The following is a 20,323-nucleotide window of genomic DNA, read 5'->3' as shown; positions in this document are numbered from 1 at the left end:
GTCCATGAAGGGCCAGTAATCAGCCACACAGAGAATTATTATTATTATTATTATTATTATTACACAGGTGAGGATGTGCAAGGGACATCATTCTCCCAGTCATTCATTGCTTATCTCCTTCTGTAAGGGATCTGAGATAAGAGACCCAGTTGGAAAGTGGAGAAAGAGAAAATGCTGTTGAGATCCTGAAGTATCAGATAAGGTCTGAGGTTGTCTCCAGTGGGAGTGAAGGAAGTGGATGGGAGGGTGGTCCTGTGGAGCCAGGTGAGCAGGCAGAGTGAACACAGAGGCAGATGCTGAGAGTCCTGGAGCAGGCTCCCTGGGGGATGAGAAAGGAGCAGACGGACTGTGCATTCCTTGTGAGCTTGCCTCCATGTCCTGGAGGGACATCTGGAAAACCAAATAAGATGGCAGAAAATGAGGCAAATAAATGGTTCCAAAAGTTGGGGTCACACCCATTTTGTGAATAATTCTGACACCTACTAGGTATGCTTTGTAAATTGTGCTTTTCTATGCAAAAGGTTTGTTTGTGAGTTGGCCTTTTATGCTTCCTTGAATAGTTCAACGCTGGTACAATGTCAAAGAGTGACTTGGAGAGGTTTATTTTGCTTTTTTCCTTTTCATTAGGCAGTCCTCCAAAAAGTGCTAAATACAAATAACATTTTTTAAAACATGGGCAGTTGTTGTAAATCAACTTATGTTGATTACATAAGTTGTAATCAACATAAAGTGTGATTATGTTGTAAAGTGTAAAGTGTGTATGTAAAGTGTGAATCCAAGCCCCATAAGAGAAGTTGCTATTTTCATTGATCTGTAAAGAATCAGCTGAATGCACACTACACCTTAGAGACAGGTCCTCAGATCTTGCTTCCAAGCTGATTGCAGTTTCTGGGTCTCTCCAGGCATAGTCTACAGTTCCCACTGCAGGGCTGCTCTGTGGGGTACTGGTTTGAGGCTGGCTGGAAACAAAAGCTCAGAGCAGTCTGGAGCCGGGAGTAATGAGTTTGTGACCCAGTAGGGATTTGGGGCTGGCTGGATGTAGGGGGTGCAAGGCTTCTGGGGAGGAGGCAGGTCAAAGTGGAGGTGTGAGGGAAGTCCTTGGCGGTACAGTGATTAGGACTTCAAGCTTCCACTGCCAGGGACCTGGGTTTGATCCCTCCTAGGGGAACTAAGAACCCACAAGCTGCATGGTGTGGCAAAACAAACAAACGAAAAACAAAGATGGAGGTGGGAGAGAGTCTGGTTGTTCAGAGAGATGTAGGGGTTGGTTTGTTGAAAGGGTGGGTATCTGGAAAGGAGAAGAAGGAAATGAGGTTGCAGAAATGATGGTGCCACACCCTTGGGTTCTGGGTGAAGGAGGCAGGTCTGCATCCTTGAGCAGGACTCTCCACTGAATGCTTCCAAGCCCAGAAAAGCTGGGGTGAAAATCGGGTTTAGGAACGTTGGTCAGATACGGGATAAATGGGAGGGTGGGGGCCAGCCAAAGGGCTCAGGAGGGAGGGGCTGTGACTCTGAGTCCAGCATGAGAAGCAAGGGCCTGGACCAGTGTGTATGGCTGAGAGATGAAAGGATACATAAGAAGTGAAATGGAAAGGACATGATGGTGGGGGGTGGGGGAGCTAGCCCAAGTGGGAGCACTTGAGAGTTAGGAGGAGAAAAATGCCCCAGAAGCAGGTGACATGTGTACTTTCTATTCCCAGATGAATTCTCTGGAGGGGGCTAATCAGGCTAGTTACTGCTGTCCAGCCCTCACTAACGTGGACACTAGAGCAGCAGAGAGAGTTCCCATAACTTCCCCCCTTCCCTGAAACAGCGGGTTGAGGCAGGTAGGGGTTAATGTGGTTTGCAAATAAACTGTGGGTTAATCCTCAACAGTGCTTAATGCAGGGTAAAATGTGGTAAATTATTCACATCGTACAGGGTAATAAGCAGGTTGAATTGGTGGCACCAGGCCTCTTGAGCTGTATTTTACACTCAGGTCCTCCTCTTATTCCTCTTATTTAATCATTTTCAGAACACCTGACTTAAATAGATATTTCAGGTCTCATTTTTTTTCCCTGCAAAAATAAATTAGATCATACATTCATCTCATGACATTCTGACATTTATCATATTCTTACATTAAAATAAAGATGATTAGGAAGAAAGGAGCTCAGTAATTAGGCACAGGAGGAAGCTGGAACACACTCTTCCAAAGGTTACCCCTTCTGGCCTTCACAGAAGAAGGTCTCTTCTGCAGAGAGGCTTCAGAAAGCTCATTTGCATAGGAGATGCTCCCAATTGATGGTTCATCTGAGGGAATGAAAACTGTTTCTTTCGAGCTGACAGGGATTCTCTCTCCTGTGGAGCAGGGTGTCTGGGCAGAGGTTCTCACAGGCCTCCGGGGTGTCTGTAAAATGTATTATCATGAATGGGCCTTTTGTAGCCAAGAGCCTCCCACGAGTGGCAGCCATTCAATGGCTCCCGTCCACGGCAGCTAATTGCCCTGAACAATGGGGGATTTGCTTTACCTTCCTCAGGCAGTCTGCCCCAAAGAGCACAGAGACCTCTGTGAGGAGAGGTTTCTCGGGGAGGGAACATTTCCCTGGTAGTTCTGCTGTCAGTGGAACTTAAAGTCGGTGGGGAAGCGCTGGAAACCACAGAAAGAGGATGGCAAACTAAGGCATCGATGAGAGACGGGAAGAAAGCACAGAGAGAAGAGGGGTAGAGCTAGTGGTGGTGGATGAAAGAGTCAAGCCCAAGGAAAGAAACGGCTCCTGGGGCGAGGCAAGCTGAGGTGGACGGTAAGGTGGGCAGAGAGCAGGCAGGGCTAGGGGTGAAGTTTTGGGAGAAAGAATTAGGGCTCTCAGAAAGAAAAAGAAGGGACTCCCCTGCTGGTCCAGTGGCTAAGACTCCACGCTCCCTATGCAGGGGACCTGGGTTTGATCCCCAGTCAGGGAACCACATCCCACATGCTGCAACTAAGTCATGGTGCAGCCAAATTAAAAAAAAAAATTATATATATATATATATATATGTATATGTATATATATATATATATGTATGTTAAGAGCATACAGTTAAAGGAGTCAGAAAGGGGGGACAGGGGAAGAGGTTAACCAGAGAACGAGCTCCAGGAAGAGTGTGGGAGGCAGCCCCCATCCCCAGCCGTTCTGATGAGCCCAGCGAAGGGTAGTTTAACTGAGCTGTCATCTCTCTTTACCCCAAATCTGCTTCCTTCTGTATAAAGCAGGACACGTGCACACACACACATATGTTCATTTTCCGATTTCTTTATTGCATTACTGTCCATAAAGTACTTGGCAAACTCAAGCTGCTCACTTCCTCCCCACCCCTGGGTTGTTGTATCGACAGCCAGGCCAGGGAGGATGTTTTTGATGTTTAATTAGAAATACCAGACAGATGGGGACTAATAGGGTCTGCAGATGCTTCCAAAGTAGTGGGTTCTTTGTGTCTCAAAAATGGGATTTGGGTGCCCTGGGCAGCCCATTCAGCATGTCCAGTGAGATGTGACAGTGGCCCTGACCAGGACCATGTCTTCTTTTTTTTTTTTTTCAGGACCACTTCTGAGAGAGGGGCTGGCGTGGATGGGAGTGGCTAGGCCACAGCCTTGCTAGCTTCTCTTACAATGGGGAGAATGGTCAGCAAACGTTTAGAAGTAAGTGTCTTAATGGATATTCAGCAATGAGGATGAAAGTTCCAGATTTGGTTGCAGAAGGCAGTGGTTCATGTGTACTGCATCACAGAAGAAATCAGAGAGTGATGAGGCGGGATAGAGAGAGGGGCAGGGGGAGGCAGCCCACATTTGCCAGTGGGTGTGAAAACGTGGAAACACTCCAGCCTTTACCATTGAGGTAGGAGGCACCTGACTGATGTTCAATGATGCAGTGGACCACAGGAGTGAGAATGACTGAAGGAAGTCTCTGGGGAGGCTGGCAGGCAAGCCTGGAGCTAAGGGAACATCAAGCTGCAGGAGTATCTGTGTTCTGCCTGGCAGGAACCCCCTCTCCCCCCACCCCCCACAGCCCTGCTTCCAGTTTCCTAAGCAGGTTCATCTGAGCTCTCCTGTTAGTGCTACTTAGCAGTAGATGAAGAGCCGGGATGTCAGCACCAGGCTCTGGAATGTTGCCTGTCCACCATCAGTATGGAAGGGAGGATCCCCGTCCAGGCTCCTCTGGGCAAGACAGTGCTGAGGACAGCCAGTGGTGGTGGGGAAGCTGGAGATGGGGCATCGGTCACGAGGGCAGAAGGGCTACTGGGCACCTTGAAATACCTACTGCCCCAGAACCTCGAACTAGAATAAAAGTTTACAGCATTCCCTTGAGGTTCAGCCCTTCTGAATGTCTTACTTAAAGTTTATCTTTATTTCCTCCACTCAGTTGTATAGAATCAGTATTTACTGACCCCACATTTCAAGACTGGCCCTTAAAGAGCACCCCAGTCCAGTAAGTCCAGTTTGAGGGACAGACAGGTAGACCAGTCATCTCATACTAAGTGCATGACAGATGTTTGAACAAGGTGCCAAAGTGGCATTGAAGGGGGAAGAGGTGATTTGAGGATTAAATAGTTAAAAACCAGCAAACACTTATTAAGTGTTTACCACATTCCAGACACACTGCTGGGGCCTTCCATCAATTAATTCCCTTAGTGATTAGAAAAACCCAGTGAGGAATGCTCTGTTATTATTCTCATTTTACGGAAGAGGAAACAGAGGCAAGGAGGGTTTTTAAAAATGATCTAAATTTACATAACTAGTAAGCAAGAAAGCAGGATTTGATGCTACTACATCCAAGTGACTTTCTCAGTAGATGAAAGAGACGCTTGCCTGGAGAGAAAGTGGAAGAGAACATTGCAAGCAGAGAGAAATGCAGTGAGGTCACATGACATGTCCTGGGAGCAATGAGTAGCTCAGTTTCATAGGAGCAAAAAGTATAAGAGCAAGATGGAGTGGACTAGGGACTTCCCCGGCAGTTCAGTGGTTAAGACTTCACCTTCCAATGCTGGGGGTGTGGGTTCTATCCCTGTTTGGGGAGCTAGAATCCCACATGTCTTGTGGCCCAAAAACCAAAACAGAAAACAGAGAAAGTACTGCAACAAATTCAGTAAAGACTTTAAAAATGGTCCACATTAAAAAAAAAAAAAAATCTTTAAAAAAAAGCTGTGGACTGTGAGGTTGGAGGGGCCAGATCATGTGGGATCTGAGAGCTTAAACAGCACCCTCTTGTCACAAGGTACCCTTGAAGGATTTTCAGAGGGAGTCCCAGAGTCAGTTATACTTTTAAGAAAGACTGCTCTGGCTGCAGGATAAACTGGGGTGATGGCAGTGGGGAGGGTTGGGAGGCTGTTGTGAGCAAGTGAGACGATGAAGAACTGAACAGTGAAAGAGGGGGTATCTTTCTGAAATGATTTTTAGAAGGTTGATTGCATGTGGTGGCTAAAGGGGAGATAGTAAGGGTGCATCCCAGGTTTCTGGCTTGGAAACTGCCACGGCTACCAGTTGAGGTAGGAAGAGCAGATTTATGGGAGGGTGAAGATAGGGAGCCAAATGATTTCAATTTTGGACACGCTGCTTTGGGGGCACCTGAGGGACATTCAGGTGCATAGAGAGCAGTGGGTAATTGGATCCAAGGATCTGGATGGGTGTTGGCCACTGTTCCATCTTCTCTGTCCCATCCTGCAGACAGTTCTTCCCTGGGAGCAAATGACAGGAAACATGAGACAATGGAATCTGGAGTTGGCAAGGCTGAGTGTGATTAATGCAGAAGAAATGAAGTCAGTGTTGGATGGCAATACACCCAGACTCTGTTAGACACAGCAGAAAGTGATCAAAGGTGGTAATGGATTCTCAGAATATTCACTCCACAAGACAAGGGAATCCTTGAGTGGTTTGAAGAGGGAGTTTGATAAAGGCTTGAGTGTCTTATTTTTAGTGTGAACTTTTATTCAATACAATGAAATCTGTTGAACAGTCATCATAGTCACTGAGTCAATATTTATTAAACACCTACTGTGTGTCATGCACCTTTACATGAGCTAGGGAAATAGCAGTGAAGAAAACAGACAAAAATCCTTGCCTTCTGGAGCTTCCCTTCTGATGAGGGAGGGCAGGAAGACAAATGATAAACAAAAAAGGAATGAAATACGTAATATTTGGGTTATCAACTAACTTATGGAGCCACTGTGTTGTACTGTGCTCAGTTGCGTCTGCCTCTTTGTGACTCTGTGAACTGTAGCCCATCAGGCCTCTCTGGCCATGGAATTTCCCAGGCAAGAATACTGGAATGGGTTGCCATTTCCTTCCTACTCCAGGGGATCTTCCTGACCCAGGGATTAGATCCTAGTCTCTTGCTTCTCCTGCATTGGCAGGCAGGTGCTCTACCACTACACCACCTGAGCATGTGTGTGTGCATTACTTGCTCAGTCATGTCCGACTCTTTGTGACCCCATGGACTGTAGCCTGCCAGTCTCCTCTGTCCATAGAATTCCCCAGGCAAGAATACTGGAGTGGGATCGTCCCAATCCAGGGATCGAACCCAGGTCTCCTGCCTTGCAGGCAGATTCTTTACCATCTGAGCCACCAGGAAGCACCTGAGCATCTTCACAGAAATTAGGAGAAGGCCACTCCTCTGGGCTGAGGCCAGCCGATGGCTGGTCACAGAGCTTGGCGAGCAGAGCCTGGGTCTGATCTTGCTTCTTTGGCCAGGCATCCAACCTACACAACTTTGATGGCAGCTCTAGAAAGAATGCCAATTGAATGATGGAGACAAATAAAATAAGGGAGGCAGGTGGTAAAGGAAAAGGGGTGTTAACAATTGAAAACATAAGAAAGCCTCAGTGAAGAAAATGATGCTTGAACAAAGACTCGAAGGGGATGAGTAAGCAAGCTGTGCGTCTCTCTGGGGGTAATGCATCCCTAGGTAGAGGGGAATGGACAGTGCAAAGGCTTGAGACAGGAGCCTGCCTGGCATCTCTGAGGAGCAGCCAGGGGGCCAGTGTGGCTGGAGTGCAGACGTGGCTGGAGCAGGGAGCACAGGGGAGAAAGGGGTAGGAGACGGATGAGAGAGGCAGCTGGGGGCCAGACACTGGAAGGACTTTGGCTTTCACTCTGAGTGACAGGGGAAGCCTTTGAAGGATTTTGAGCAGGGGAGGGACATGACTTGACTTACTTTTTAATGAGCTCCATCTGGATTGAAAATACAGTTCAGAAGGGAAGAGTGGAAGCAGGGAAGTGTTGAGGAAGCTACCACATTGACCACGATGGGGGTGATGGCAGTTCAGATTAGGGACTCAGCAGAGGAGGTGAGAAGTGGTCAGACGCCAGACATGGTTTATGAAGCTGACAGAATTTGCAGATGGATCAGATATGGTGTGGGAGCACATAGTGACCTGAGCCATGGAAAAATAGATGGCCATTTGCTGAGAAAGAGAAGGCTTCAGGAGGCAACACAGGTTGGGCACAATGTCAACATTTTAATTTGAGTACTCGTGTGAATGTGCAAAACCGCCCTCCCCTGTAATAGGCCCTGACCCTTGCAATGACCCCAAATTACAGAGGACAAAACCCAGAGCCAAAATAACTTGTTTGAATCTTGCCCTGCTAATAAGTGACAGAACTAGGATTCAGACAGATCGGTGTGACTCCAAAACCCAGGTTCTTTGCCCCATACCATGTGATCTCAGAGAACTCCTTCCCCTCCGATGACCAGAAAGAAACTACACCGTGAGCTCCATGGGAGCTGAGCCTGTGCCTCTCCTACCTCTGTGTTCCCAGAGTCTGGATTTGGTTGGAGAAACTAGTCAACAACCCTCCTTCTCTCAACTGGAGTCATGCAGGTAGAAACACCAGGTTTTCTTTGATAAGCTTGGGGTGGAAGATGAGGCTTGATGGGTGTCCACAGGGAGCTTCTTGATGTTGCCTCCCACCTTCTAGATCTTGGTTGCTGCTGTGGGCCACGTCAAAGACCCTTCCCCTGGAGCTGGTGTCCTGCAGGCAGACCTTCTCTGAGAGAGAGGGAGGGAGAGGAAGGGGGTGGGCTTGGCCTGTTCTGGTTTTTCTCTTAAACTCGCTGTTAGATAAACCATTCCTCTTACAGGAGCATGGAGATGAAGGTCTTCTCAGGTTTGACCTCCACCCCAAACCTGGCATGTGATGCCACAGTTGCTCAGAAAGTGTTTGGGGAAAAAAAGTAATTTTTTAATGGCTAAAATACAAGCAAGTACTTACTACCTTGCAAAGACTAGAGAAGGCACTTTGCACACGTTTCCTCCTCACCATTATATAATCCTATGAGGCAGGCAATATTTTTATTTCCATTTTACAAATGAGAAAATGGAGACTTTGAAAAGTTAAGTACTTGACCTAGAGTGGAGCCAGGATTTCAACCAGGCAGTGTGTCCCAGAGTGAGACCTCTGGATGAGTACATGCACTCCCCCCACGTGCTAGTGAAGCCCCCACGTGCTGAGGGCACGAGACACAGCGTTAGACATTAGTATGAAGTTTGTTGGGAAACAGACGAGTGAGCTGTTAGTTCTGCCTAGAGTTGGGATGGGGGCAGAGGTAGTTGTGAACAGTCCCGGAAAGAAGGTGACAGTTGACATGAGTCTTGAAGGACAAGAAGGAATTTGTCCAAGGGATGAGATTAGGGAGGGAGGAAATGGCATTTTAAGTGGAGAGACTGGCTTGGGCAAAGATCCTGTGCCTTGAACAATATATGGTATCTTTGGGAAATAAGGGCTTTCTTGATAGCTCAGTTGGTAAAGAATCTGCCTGCAATGCAGGAGACCCTGGTTCGATTCCAGGGTCAGGAAGATCCCCTGGAGAAGGGATAGGCTATCCACATCAGTATTCTTGGGCTTCCCTTGTGGCTCAGATGATAAAGAATCTGTCTGCAATGTAGGAGACCTGGGTTCAATCCCTGGGTTGGGAAGATCCCGTGGAGAAGGGAAATGCTATGCACTTCAGTATTCTGGCCTTGAGAATTCCATGGACTCTACAGTTCATGGGGTCGCAAAGACTTGGACACCACTGAGCGACTTTTACTCACTTCATTCACTTAGGAAATAATGTGTGGACCAGATTTCTCAGAATAGGGATCACAAAATGGCAGTTCGCCGTCCAAATTCAACCTGAAGACAAGTGTAGTATGTACTTGGATGTTGCATAATATAAATGTATTTTTAATTGTCCCAACATTTAAAAATTGAGTAATTTCTCATAAAATTCTGGACTTCTGGCTTTTCTTGAAACACTGGAAGATAATTCTGCATCACCCTAGACTTGCATTCCTGTGTGGCCACCTTTGCTGAGAGCCGAGGAAACGCTTCCTCTTCCAGGTGGACATGTGCTCCCTCCCACTGCCTCCCACCCCCAGCACCTGCCTGCCTCTCCCATTTATTTAACAAACCTCCCTGGCTCCTACAGGCCTTGGAGTTTGCAGCCTTTGAGCTAGATACTCAGATGGAGCTTTGATGGGGCTGCAGTGCCATGGCAGGACTTTAAATTTTATCCTGAAGGTAATGAAAGAGAGGAGCACATGATCATATGAACACAGAAGGCAGGGGGATGGGAGAGAGATGGAGGTAATGTTGAAATTGTTAGGCATGAAGATACCCATGGATCCTTCTGGAGAATTCCTCTTCTCGGTGAAGCAGTAGTTATTCCAGGAGGGTCACTGTCACGGGCACTGGGCTTGGAGTCAGAAGACCTGAATTTTAAAAGAAGGTTGTCCTTTCAAACAAGACTTCGGCAACTCTGCCTGTTTAGGAAAGGAGGAAACTTGGGTCAAAGTCCTGGCTTTGCCATTTGCTCTCTGCATATTTCTGACAAGTCACTTAACTTCTCTGAGCCTCAGTTTCCTCAGCTGTAAAACAAGAGTAACATTACTTAGTTTGCAGAGTAGTTGTGAGTATTGAATAAAGGAAGGTGTTTGAACATGTTTGTAGACTGTAGAGGTCCCAGAGAGAGAAGATCACTGGGATTGATCTTACAGGGAGACCTTGTGCAGGGTTTGGCTCTGGGAATGCCAGACATCTAGAGGTGGCACAAACCCCAAAAATATCTGGGGTTCCTGCCGTCCTAGGGATTTTCCTAGTGACAGACCACATCAAGCTGCATGAGCAAGAACATATGCATAAGGATTTACGTCACTTGCCTCTCCCTACCCCTCAACAAACACACACAAACACACACACAAACACACACACAGAATCTGGTGAAAGGAACACAGCATGTGGTCTGAGCTGGAATTGACTTCTGGACTTGGGGCGGGGCAGAGGGGACCCAAATCTCCTGCATCTAATATACAGCATCCCGATGACTTAGGGAGGGAGGCTGCACAATCTGCCTGGTTTTCAGCCTCTCCTTTCTTCTCTCCCTTCTCTGCCCTGCTGCTCTCTCTTCCCCCTCCCCCTCACTCCGTCTCCAGCCCTGCAATTCATCACCGCTCTGTGTCCATGCCCTCTGTGACCGTGTCTCTCGGCAGCACTACTTTTGCATTTTGATGTTAAAACAATATTTTACCCAATATATGACAGAACTTGGAGCATTTGCAAAGGCCTTTCACATCTGTTATTTTGTTTGATCCTCACCAGGTCACTGTCAGGTAGGCAGGGAAGGTATTATTAGCAAGGGTGATAGTCAAAATATTTAACAACCAACATCCAAGGGGCCCACCAATTGGAATGGATGCAGGCCATACCGCTGGGCAAGGGCTGGAGGCATCCTCCCTTAGTTAGTGGAGGAGGGTCTGGGGAGGGGAAGGGCTCCAGAGGAGGGACCGGGCAGGAGGGGGCTGGGGAGGGGGCCAATTTGAAGGACTCAGGGAAATGGCTTTTTCTTAAGCAGTGTAGAAGCATGTCTGTTTCTCAAGCATGTATAACTGTACCGGTGTCTACAGCTGTCTGACTGCCAGGCCAATTGCATGGAATGTGAGAATTTAGGTCCAGGGAGGTCAGTCACTTGCCTTGGGTTGGAGGTGAAAAGAAGACCAGAAGTTAGGTCCCCAGACTTCTCAGGCAGTGACTTTTCTGCCATTTCATAGCGCAGGCTAACTGCAAGAGCTTTTGTTTGTATCTCACCCTCCATGATGACAGCACAGCAGCCTGGAACACTGGTGACTGCTGCTCCTGAAATATGATCCTCCGCCTCACACTTCCCTTCACACTTCTTTTGCCAAGTCTTATCTGCTCTCTGTCTCCTGTCTCCCCCTCACATGTGTCATGATCCTGCCCCCTGAATTCCCTCACTTGACAGTCTCATGACCCCATCTTCCTTTGTACTGCCGTTCATGTTTTTGTAAATATAATTTTCATTAAACTAATAGTGTTTGAAAGTGAAATAGTCCTACTAAGTATTAATATAGGGCTTCCCTGATAGCTCAGTTGGTAAAGAATCCGCCTGCAATGCAGGAGACCCAGGTTTGATTACTGGGTCAGGAAGATCCCCTGGAGAAGGGAGAGGCTACCCACTCCAATATTCTTGGGCTTCCCTTGTAGCTTAGCTGGTAAAGTCTCCACCTGCAATGTGGGAGACCTGGGTTCAGTCCCGGGGTTGGGAAGAAAGGCTACCCACCCCAGTATTCTGACCTGGAAATTCCATGGGCTGTATAGTCCATGGGGTCGCAAAGAGTCAAACACGACTGAGTGACTTTCACTTTTGAAGTATTAATATAATGAAAAACCAATTGCTCTCTGGTTTATTGTTCCTTACCTCTGATTTCTACTTCTCAAGGGGTAATGACTTTCAACATTTTTTTGCTTTTTCTTCAAGTATTTATCTCAATTTTCTAGTGGAAGTAAATGCTTATGTTGTAATTGTACATTTTTCTGTTTTAGATATTATCTATTGACTTCTATCTCAGATGCTGTCAGTGTCCCACCTGTGACCCTTACACATTCCCATGCAGCATCCTTCTTCCTTTCTAACTGCCAGGGTTGCATCTCTGTAGCTGAAGGCTCTGGGACTCTGCCCTCACATGCAGCAGGCTGACATTCCAGGAAATGCATATGCCACCTTCCCCACCCGCAGTAGTCCTCAACCAGTGACTTTCAGGAATTGGTGTCTAACTATCTAAGCTTCCTCCCTTTCAGGTGGAATAATTCTGATTCTGTGTTTCCTCCCATTTTACAGAGTTTTCCCAGAGGGAATAAGTTCCAATTACTCATTCTTTATTGGTTGTTTCCCCCTCCCTATGTTGCTTTCCTGCTTCTCTCCGAGTGTCCCTTGCACTTCCAGATCCAAATAAACTACCTGTCCTAGTCCCAGGATTTACCTCTGGGGAAATCCAAGGATGTATCTTTCTTACAGGCTCTTTCCCTGCACAAACATGCACACACCCACTCCCCCCCCCCCCCATTCTTTCAATATTATTGAAGCACGGTTTTTAGTTAAATCAACATTCAGCATTTACATGGCTATGACTATGTAAATACTGCTCACAGCTGACTGACATAATAAACTATGTATGATTACATTTTTTTTAAATAGCATTTTCCCACTAAAGTTAATAATTGCTTCTTTTCTCCCCTGCAATTAGTTTTCTATGCACTTATCACCAATCCTTCTCCAAACTCTCTTATAGGCTCCAAACTCTTTCTAATACTCAAATAAATTGGATTATCTATACATATGTTCCACTATCTTCTTGAAAACTTCACTCCTTGAGCCTGAGGTTTTCCTGCCCCAGGCTGGATCAGTGGCTCCCTGGGTTGCCACACAACTGTCATCCCAGGGCTTCCTTGATCATCTTTCTGGAAAACTCTAGTCTTTCTCATGTATTAGATTCTCCTCCTTTCTTGGACCCCATGTCCTCTTTCTTGGTTTATTCCTCATTCTATCCGTTAGTAGCTTTATAAGAATGGGTACATCAGAGACACATTTTTTGAAACTTGGCATGTCTGCAAGTAATTTTGTTCACGTTTATTAACAGTTTGACTGTCTAGAGAGGTCTAGATATAAAATAATTTTCTTTCAGAATTAGGAAGAAACAGCTCAGTGCTCTTTGAGCTTCCATGCAGCCATGCTTTTGTTTTACTTTCTATAATAATTTATTTGAATGATATGTTTAATATTTATACATGGATTTTTTATTAGTTGTTCTGTAATATGCTTATACATTTTTGTATTTGAGATGCTTTATATATTTCAGTTTTTTATTTTATGAAAAGTTTTATGACATTATTGAGATATATTATTGGATTTATAAAATTAACCCATTTCAAGTATACAATTTAGTGATTTTTCACAAAATTACCAAGTTAACAGTCATCACCACAAACAAGTTTTATTTATTTATTTTTCAGAGACATGAAGCTTTCTTCAGGTTAACACATGATTTTGCCAGAGCATTTACTTGTTTTTATTAAGTTACATGATGTTTAAATGAATTTACTTGATGACTTGGCATAAGAGAGACCCAATTTAGGACATGGTCAATGTCTCAACCTGAAGTCAATCATCTTTGGCTCATGACCATAAGTCAGTTCTAGAAAATTTTCATCACCCCAGTAAGATTCCTCCTGCCCAAAAACAGTATTGTTTTTGAGAAGTCTGATGAATAATGAACCCCAATCCTTTATATGTGGCCCAGTTTTTCTCTCTAGGAGCTTTAAAGATCTGCCTTTCTATTTCTGATGTCTGAAATATTACAATGATGTCAGTATAATCTTTTATACCATTCTGGAAATTTTTTAAATGATTTCTTTGGCAATTAATCTTCAGAATTTTCTCAGTGTCCTCTTTCTTGAATTCCTGTTCTTGTATTGAGCTTTCTAAAATAATTCTTTAGTGTTCTAGTCTTTCTTCCCTTAATTTTTTTTTTAAATCTCTTGTTGCTTTATTTTGGAGAGACCTTCTAAATTTTTTTCTTCCAAACTTATACAATTAAAAAAAAATTAACCCTCTTTATTCCTAAAAGCTCTTTCTTATCTCTGAAGGTTCTTTTTTCTATAGACCCAATCTTATTTCATGGGTGCAATGGTTTCATTTCCCTCTGAGGATATAAATAATGCTGTTAAAATTTCTTTTTCTTGAATTGGTTGTTTCTCCTGAGCCCACTGGAATCTTTTTGCCTGTGCACTGGGCTGGTTGAGTGGTGGACCACACCTCGGTTTATCCAGCAGACACTTGCTCAAACTCTTTCCTCCAGAGGGTAAGCCAGGCTTTCTGAATTCTGGTAGCCTGAGGTCAGAGGTGGAGGAGACTTTTAATTAAGGTAATATTAAGGATGGAGATTTTTACTTAATCTCCCTGATTTCAGTATGGTGCCTTACAGCTTTGTCTGCTTTTCTTGGTTATCTTCCCCAAGTCCACGGCTCTCTCGTTTGGCCACTCCAGAGGCCTGCATTTTGCTGGGTGGGATGGAAAAGCCATCTGGCTACAAGGAATGGAGAGAAGAATCAGACTTTTAACTCTTCCTTGTGTTTTCAGCCCAACTCCATCCTATTAGCTTCAGAGTTACCTGGTACCTCTATTTTCTAAACTTTCCTGGGTTTGGTGGGTTTTTCTGTTTGTTTTTCTTTCTTTCTTTTTGGTTTTGGTTTTCATATCAAATTAGCTTCCTTCTTGAAGGCTTTTCCACCCCCTGTCTGCCCTGCAGGCAGCTTTCTTGTCTTTACCTTTATCAGTTAATACTCACCCAACTACTTTTCATCTTTCCAAATTTTTTTAGTATCTTCCATCAGCTATTGTCTCTTCTCTTGTTCCTGGAGTCCTTGTGGTTTTAAATGTTATTATTTACTGTCATTTTAGGAACAGAGTCAAATGCATATGTAATGTGCCAAGTCTAACCAGAAATTCCCTTCCTTTTCTGTTGCCACACTCTATAGCCTGACTCACATTTCTATTGTGGACTGCCCCCAAACAAATAGTCTCTTTCTGGCCCCTTTACCTTTGCCAGTAAAGCTTGTGGAATATTCTCCTTACCTTCTTTGCATCCTTCAAGCCTAATCTTAAATATTGTAACCATGAAAACTTCTCCAGTTATCACTGCTAGAAAAATATCTTGCCCTCTTCTAATTCCCACTGCATGTTTCAGCTCTCCTAAGACACCCCCTACCAAGTGGTTATGTACATCCATCACCTTTCTTATATAAGTTCCTTGAAGGGAGGAACAATATCTTAATATCTTAAATTGCTTTCAGCCAGATCAATATGTTTTTGTGGAATAATAACTGTAATAATCAAATGTTTGCTCTAATGTGTACATTTTTTAAATATGCATTTCAACCACAATGGTTTTTAACACAGTGTTAAAATTCTGTAAGGTAGATTATTAGCTTCAATTTTTGGATGAGGAAACAAGATGTTAAACTTGCCCAAGGTCCAAGCAGGAGGCAGGATCAAAAGTCAAATCCTATTCTCTTTGTCTCTAAAGTCTAAAGTCCCAGTGCTGTGCTTCAGTAATCTTTTAAAAAAGTATTGTTAGTTATCTTTGTTTTATTAGCTTGGATACTTAACATTCTTCTTCCAATTATGTGCTGTTCTCTCCACTCTGAAAGTGTAGGTGCATTGTGGTTATACCATTCATTCCAAACCCTTGTCCCTCCAGCTGGAATCTTCAGGTTGGCCCTGGTGTATCCATATCTGTCACTCATGGGCATTTACTCTCTGCCAAACAATTAGTAATAAATATGGTTAAGAGCATGGGCTCTGAAGACAGATTTAAATCCTCTACTGACAGCTATGAGTATGGGCAAGTTACAACCTCTCTATGCTTCAGTTTCTTCCTCTATAAAAGGAACTTAATAATAGTAGATACTACATAAAGCTATGGTGAGAATTAGATACGTTAAATACACATAAACTGCTTAGATAAGTGTGCAGAAATTAATGATACCTCTTATTTTCACATGCTTCATCTCATTTAACTTCACACCGACCCTATCAGGTAGAAATTATTATCTTAACTTTGCAGTAAGGAGCCTACTATACAGATATACATTGAGGTCCATCTGACGCCAAAATCACGTTCTTAACCACTGTACTACACAGCCTGTGAGACAGACGCTATATGTGGACATTTTTCAGGCTTTTGAAATTTGGTAAATCCATGAACAAGACAGTGAACAACTTGATCTCCAGAGAGAAAGTGAGAACCTCAATCTGTGTATGGATAACAGCCATCCTTAGCCCTGATGACACTAGAGTTGGGAAAGCAGGGCTCCAGCCCCCACTGCTGCGTGACATCCTCCCCACACCCTCCCCTTGTCTTGTTTCTCTCATCTGTAGGATGAAGGGTTGCACTGGCCATCTTCAAGAGCCCTTCGGTTCTCTTGCAGTCTCCCAGCAAAGCCAGGGTACTATCCGCTGAATGCCAGCACCATCTGGTGGCCATGGGCCACAACCCAAGCCCATTCCTCCCACTGCCACCTGGTGGCCACTAATGCCACAGTAAGTTTGCATGGCATGTTGAATTAAAAAAAAAAAAAATTCACACCTTATCTTTATACCAACCTGATAATATATGTAAGGTTGATATTTGTACTCCCTTCTACCAACAGAAAACTGGTATGCAAAGAGGTTAGGTGACTGGCATGGAGTCACACAGCCAGCTGGGTGGGTGTCAGAGCCTGGTTTAAAAGTTTCTGGGATATTAAGCTACCTCTGAAACGGATCTAGTAGACATTACTGAGAACCTACCAAGTGTAAGATGCTCACATTCATTTAGTCTGTTATCAGTGATACTCAGTGAGGCTAAATAATTCATTCAGCATGGGCATACAGAGGCAGGATCTGAACTCAGATTCTACAACCCTACCCAACCATTTTGCTCCTCTTCCTCATTCATGCCTGGGACTGGCACACAAAACAACCGAGTCTTCTACTCTCCAGAATCCTATAATTCCTCTTCAGGACTGAGTCCCTACGTTTTGGCTTGGCTGATAGTCACCCAGAATAAAGACTATATTTCCCAGGCTCCCTTGCAGCTAGATGTGGGTGGGACTGGTATAGGCAAGTCTAAGAAAGAGTCTTTGAAGGAAATGGGCATAACCTTCTTTGCTGGCAGTTTCTAAAACAGTTCCCAGTGATCCTACTTCCTGGATGTCACATTCTTGAGTAATTCCCTCCCCTTGGGTGTGGGCTGGAGCAGTGTTTCTAAGAAATAGAATGTAGCAAAAAATGTTGGGAAGTCACTTCTAAGATCAGCTTACAAAAGACTGGACTTCCATCTTGCTTACATTCTTGACGTGTCTTCTTGCATGCTTACTCAACTAAAACAAGCTGCCATATTGTGGGTGGAGAAGCCCATGTGACAGGGAACTAAGGCCCTCAGTCCAACAGCCTGCAGGGAAGCGAATCCTGCTAATAACCATGTGAGGGAGCTTGGAAGCTGATCCTTCCCAATTGAGCCTTGAGATTCACAGACTGAGCCAACACCTTGGTGGAATACTTGTGAGAGACCCTGAGCCAAAAGGCCTGGCTAAGCCATGCCTGGATTCCTGAAATTATGAGATGATACATGTTGCTGTATTATGCCTCTAATTTTTGGAGTAGTTACACAACAATAGATGACTTACATGCCTTCTCCTTTCCTTTTCTCTCCCTTGCCAGTCAGAAGATGGTTTGATAGTTTGAAAAGACAACTTGGACTGGGATATAGACTTGGGAATTGAGGACCCCCATGAGGAGAAATGAGATAGACAGAGTCTGGGGCCTGACACAGTGGAACATTTCTATTATTTTGAATTTTCTTTCATTTTCAGCAGAGCCCAACTCTTCCTTTTTTGTGTCAAAGAGGTATGTGTCCTTTTTGTGTAAGCAAGGCTATCCCAAGCAAAATGGTGAAATAGGTGAAATTTGCATTCAATGCCTGTTTGTTCCTGTATCTTCTCTACTCTTTTCTCGCTCTTTCCCCTTGTCTGATGCCCAGTTCATGTCTTCAGTGCCTTCCTATGACTGTTTTAATAGAACAGATCCCAACCCCAGACTTCTGTCTTCACTCTCTTTTTGCTATTGAATTCCAGCAGGGCTCCTGTGATGCCACTTCTTCCATCAGGAGACTGACAAGTGTGTGCTTATTTGCTTGCAGGAGTATAGGAGGAGTAGCAGGGGTGGGGCTGGAAGACAAAATACTTTAAGTGGTTTTCAAATGGTGGTATTTCTGAAACTGTGGATTTATCAGAAAGAGATATTTTAAAATAGTGTGATCTTCCAGGTTTTTCTCAACTAAGTGCTCGTGGGCTGCTCTGTACTCTAAGGCTGAAGAGAAAGAGGATGTGGGAAGGCCCTAGAATGAATGGGTGAATGAAAAGGGAAAGGCAACTGTTGTCAAGAATACAAAATGGTAGAGAACACATATCTTACTTCCTTTATGACTTCGGGGAGCAATTTATGGTTTCTGAGTTCCCTACCCACCTCCCACTCTCATTCTTTTTTCATTGCCATTCTAGTAATACTTGGATATAAAATTTTATGCTCACTAAAGGTCAGAAGAATTTGGCTTTTTGAGCTCTCATAATTTATTTTTTATTATGGGTCTTAATAAATATTACCTTTTAATTGTTTCTTCCTGCCTAGGGAAGATCAGGGAGTATTTCTCATATCTTTGTTTCTGGCACCAAGCATGGTGCCTAGCACACAGTAGGCTCAAGCACTCAGTATATGCTTGTGTGTACCTAAGGGGGGTTATTTATTTCTTAGGAAGCATCCTCAGGTCAGTGTATGCGATACCCCCTCCACACACAAATACAAACTGTTATTGCAGACTTCATTTACTTATTTAGTAAGCAATTATGGAGCTCTTACCATATGCCAAGTAGTGTTCTAGATACTTAGGTTGAAAACCTAAATGACATGAAGCCTCTCCTTTTGTTGTGCTTATGTTATGTACTAGTGGGGGAGACAGAAACTTAACAGATAAGTAAGTAAAATAAATGGCATTTTGGAGGATGATAAGTACTATGGAAGAAAATAAAGTCTGAAAGGGTGGTGAGGGAGTCCCTGGGGAAAGAAGGTGGCCTGTGTGAGAGTCAAATATGCCGCGCCCCCCCCCCCCCCCCCCCAGATATTCTGAGTGCTCCCCTATACTTCCTGACTTCCACTGCAGCAAAGCAGAGCCAGGTGGCTGGTGTTGGCCAGTGGACTATGAGCAGAAGGGGTACATATTTTCAGGCCAAGGCAGTTCAGAGTTGGTAAGCCTCTTCTATCCCCCTTCCTCAGAGAACTTAGAGGCATGTGTTCAACTGAGAGTGTCACCAGATGGGAAGAACCTGAGCCTCTGAGTCGTGGATGGAGAAGAGTATGCCACCCCCATCTGCTCTGCTTTTTTGCCCTAACATAGTGGCATTTGAACAAAGTCCCAAGGAAGGTGAGGGAGTGAGCCATGTAGTTAACTTGAGAGGAAGAGGATTCCAGGCAGAGGGAACCTGAGAATGACACCTGGACCAGCTTGAGTAACTTAGAGACAACCAATTTCACTTCTCTCCAGCTGCCTTGGGTGGTTTGGCCTGTACACCAGGTTCCTTTTTTAAAAAGGAAAAGAGACCAGTTTATTTTGTGATTGCGAGCAAAGAGAAGTGGTACAGCTATCTACCTCTTAGCCTCTTCCTCTCGTTCCCAGGTCTCAGACTTTTTTCCTTTTAGGACAGATGTTGCTTACTCTGGATGTAATGCTGATAGCAATGTCTGGCTTATGCATTCCATCCTCCCTGCCTGGGGAGAGCTGGATGAATAGGGTTGGGTATCAGGCCATCATCCTCCTGCAGCATCCCTTGGGTGGTGCTCCCCTTCTAGCTCCTGGCCATCAGAGCAACTCATCCTCACTGATTCCCATGCTCCAAGGCTCCTACATCATATGTGGGGCTTTTTTTTTTTTTCATGGATTTAATTTCTTTTAAGACTACTTCACAGAAGTTCCATTTTAATTGCTATATGTTCAGTTGTTTTGCCTTACTTAAAAAGACAAGTTAATAAATCCAAACATTCTTTGGTCTAGATCTTAATGACCTGTGCAAGGTTAACTTTGATGAATAGTACATTTTAAGCCAAAACATACTCTCTGAACTCTAAACATAGTATAGCTTTTGGTGCTTTTTTCAAAGGCAAGGAAATCATAACAATATTCTGTATAGAAAAATTCTAAATATAAAATATATAAGCTGATTCCATTTTTACCTTTTTCTTTTTTTAAAAAGTCCCAATGCCTATGTTTACATAATTACACATGAAATTTTAAGAAACCTCTAATACCAATGTTTCTCAAACTTAAATAATGTTCAGTTTCCTTGTAGGGGAAAAAGAGTCTCATGGACCTCTAGGGTTGGCTTAAATTATTTTTTAGGATGTTTCATACACATATATATCTATGTATATATATGCAAACTTGA

The 20,323-nt window shown here is 44.2% G+C and overlaps 1 protein-coding gene and 1 non-coding gene across 2 annotated transcripts in view; both read left to right on the top strand.

Moving 5' to 3' along the window:
- Positions 1 to 20,323, top strand: part of VPS8 (VPS8 subunit of CORVET complex) — a 384,233-nt gene that overhangs the window by 61,755 nt on the left and 302,155 nt on the right. The gene's annotated exons all lie outside the window — the stretch shown is intronic.
- On the top strand, positions 8,738 to 8,810 carry TRNAC-GCA (transfer RNA cysteine (anticodon GCA)). The gene has a single exon. It is a non-coding gene; the product is annotated as a tRNA-Cys (tRNA).

This window comes from Odocoileus virginianus, chromosome 4 (genome assembly GCF_023699985.2).
Source record: "Odocoileus virginianus isolate 20LAN1187 ecotype Illinois chromosome 4, Ovbor_1.2, whole genome shotgun sequence".
Taxonomy (NCBI): domain Eukaryota; kingdom Metazoa; phylum Chordata; class Mammalia; order Artiodactyla; family Cervidae; genus Odocoileus; species Odocoileus virginianus.
Note: the sequence above shows the minus strand (reverse complement) of the source record. Positions and strands in the feature narration are given on the sequence as shown.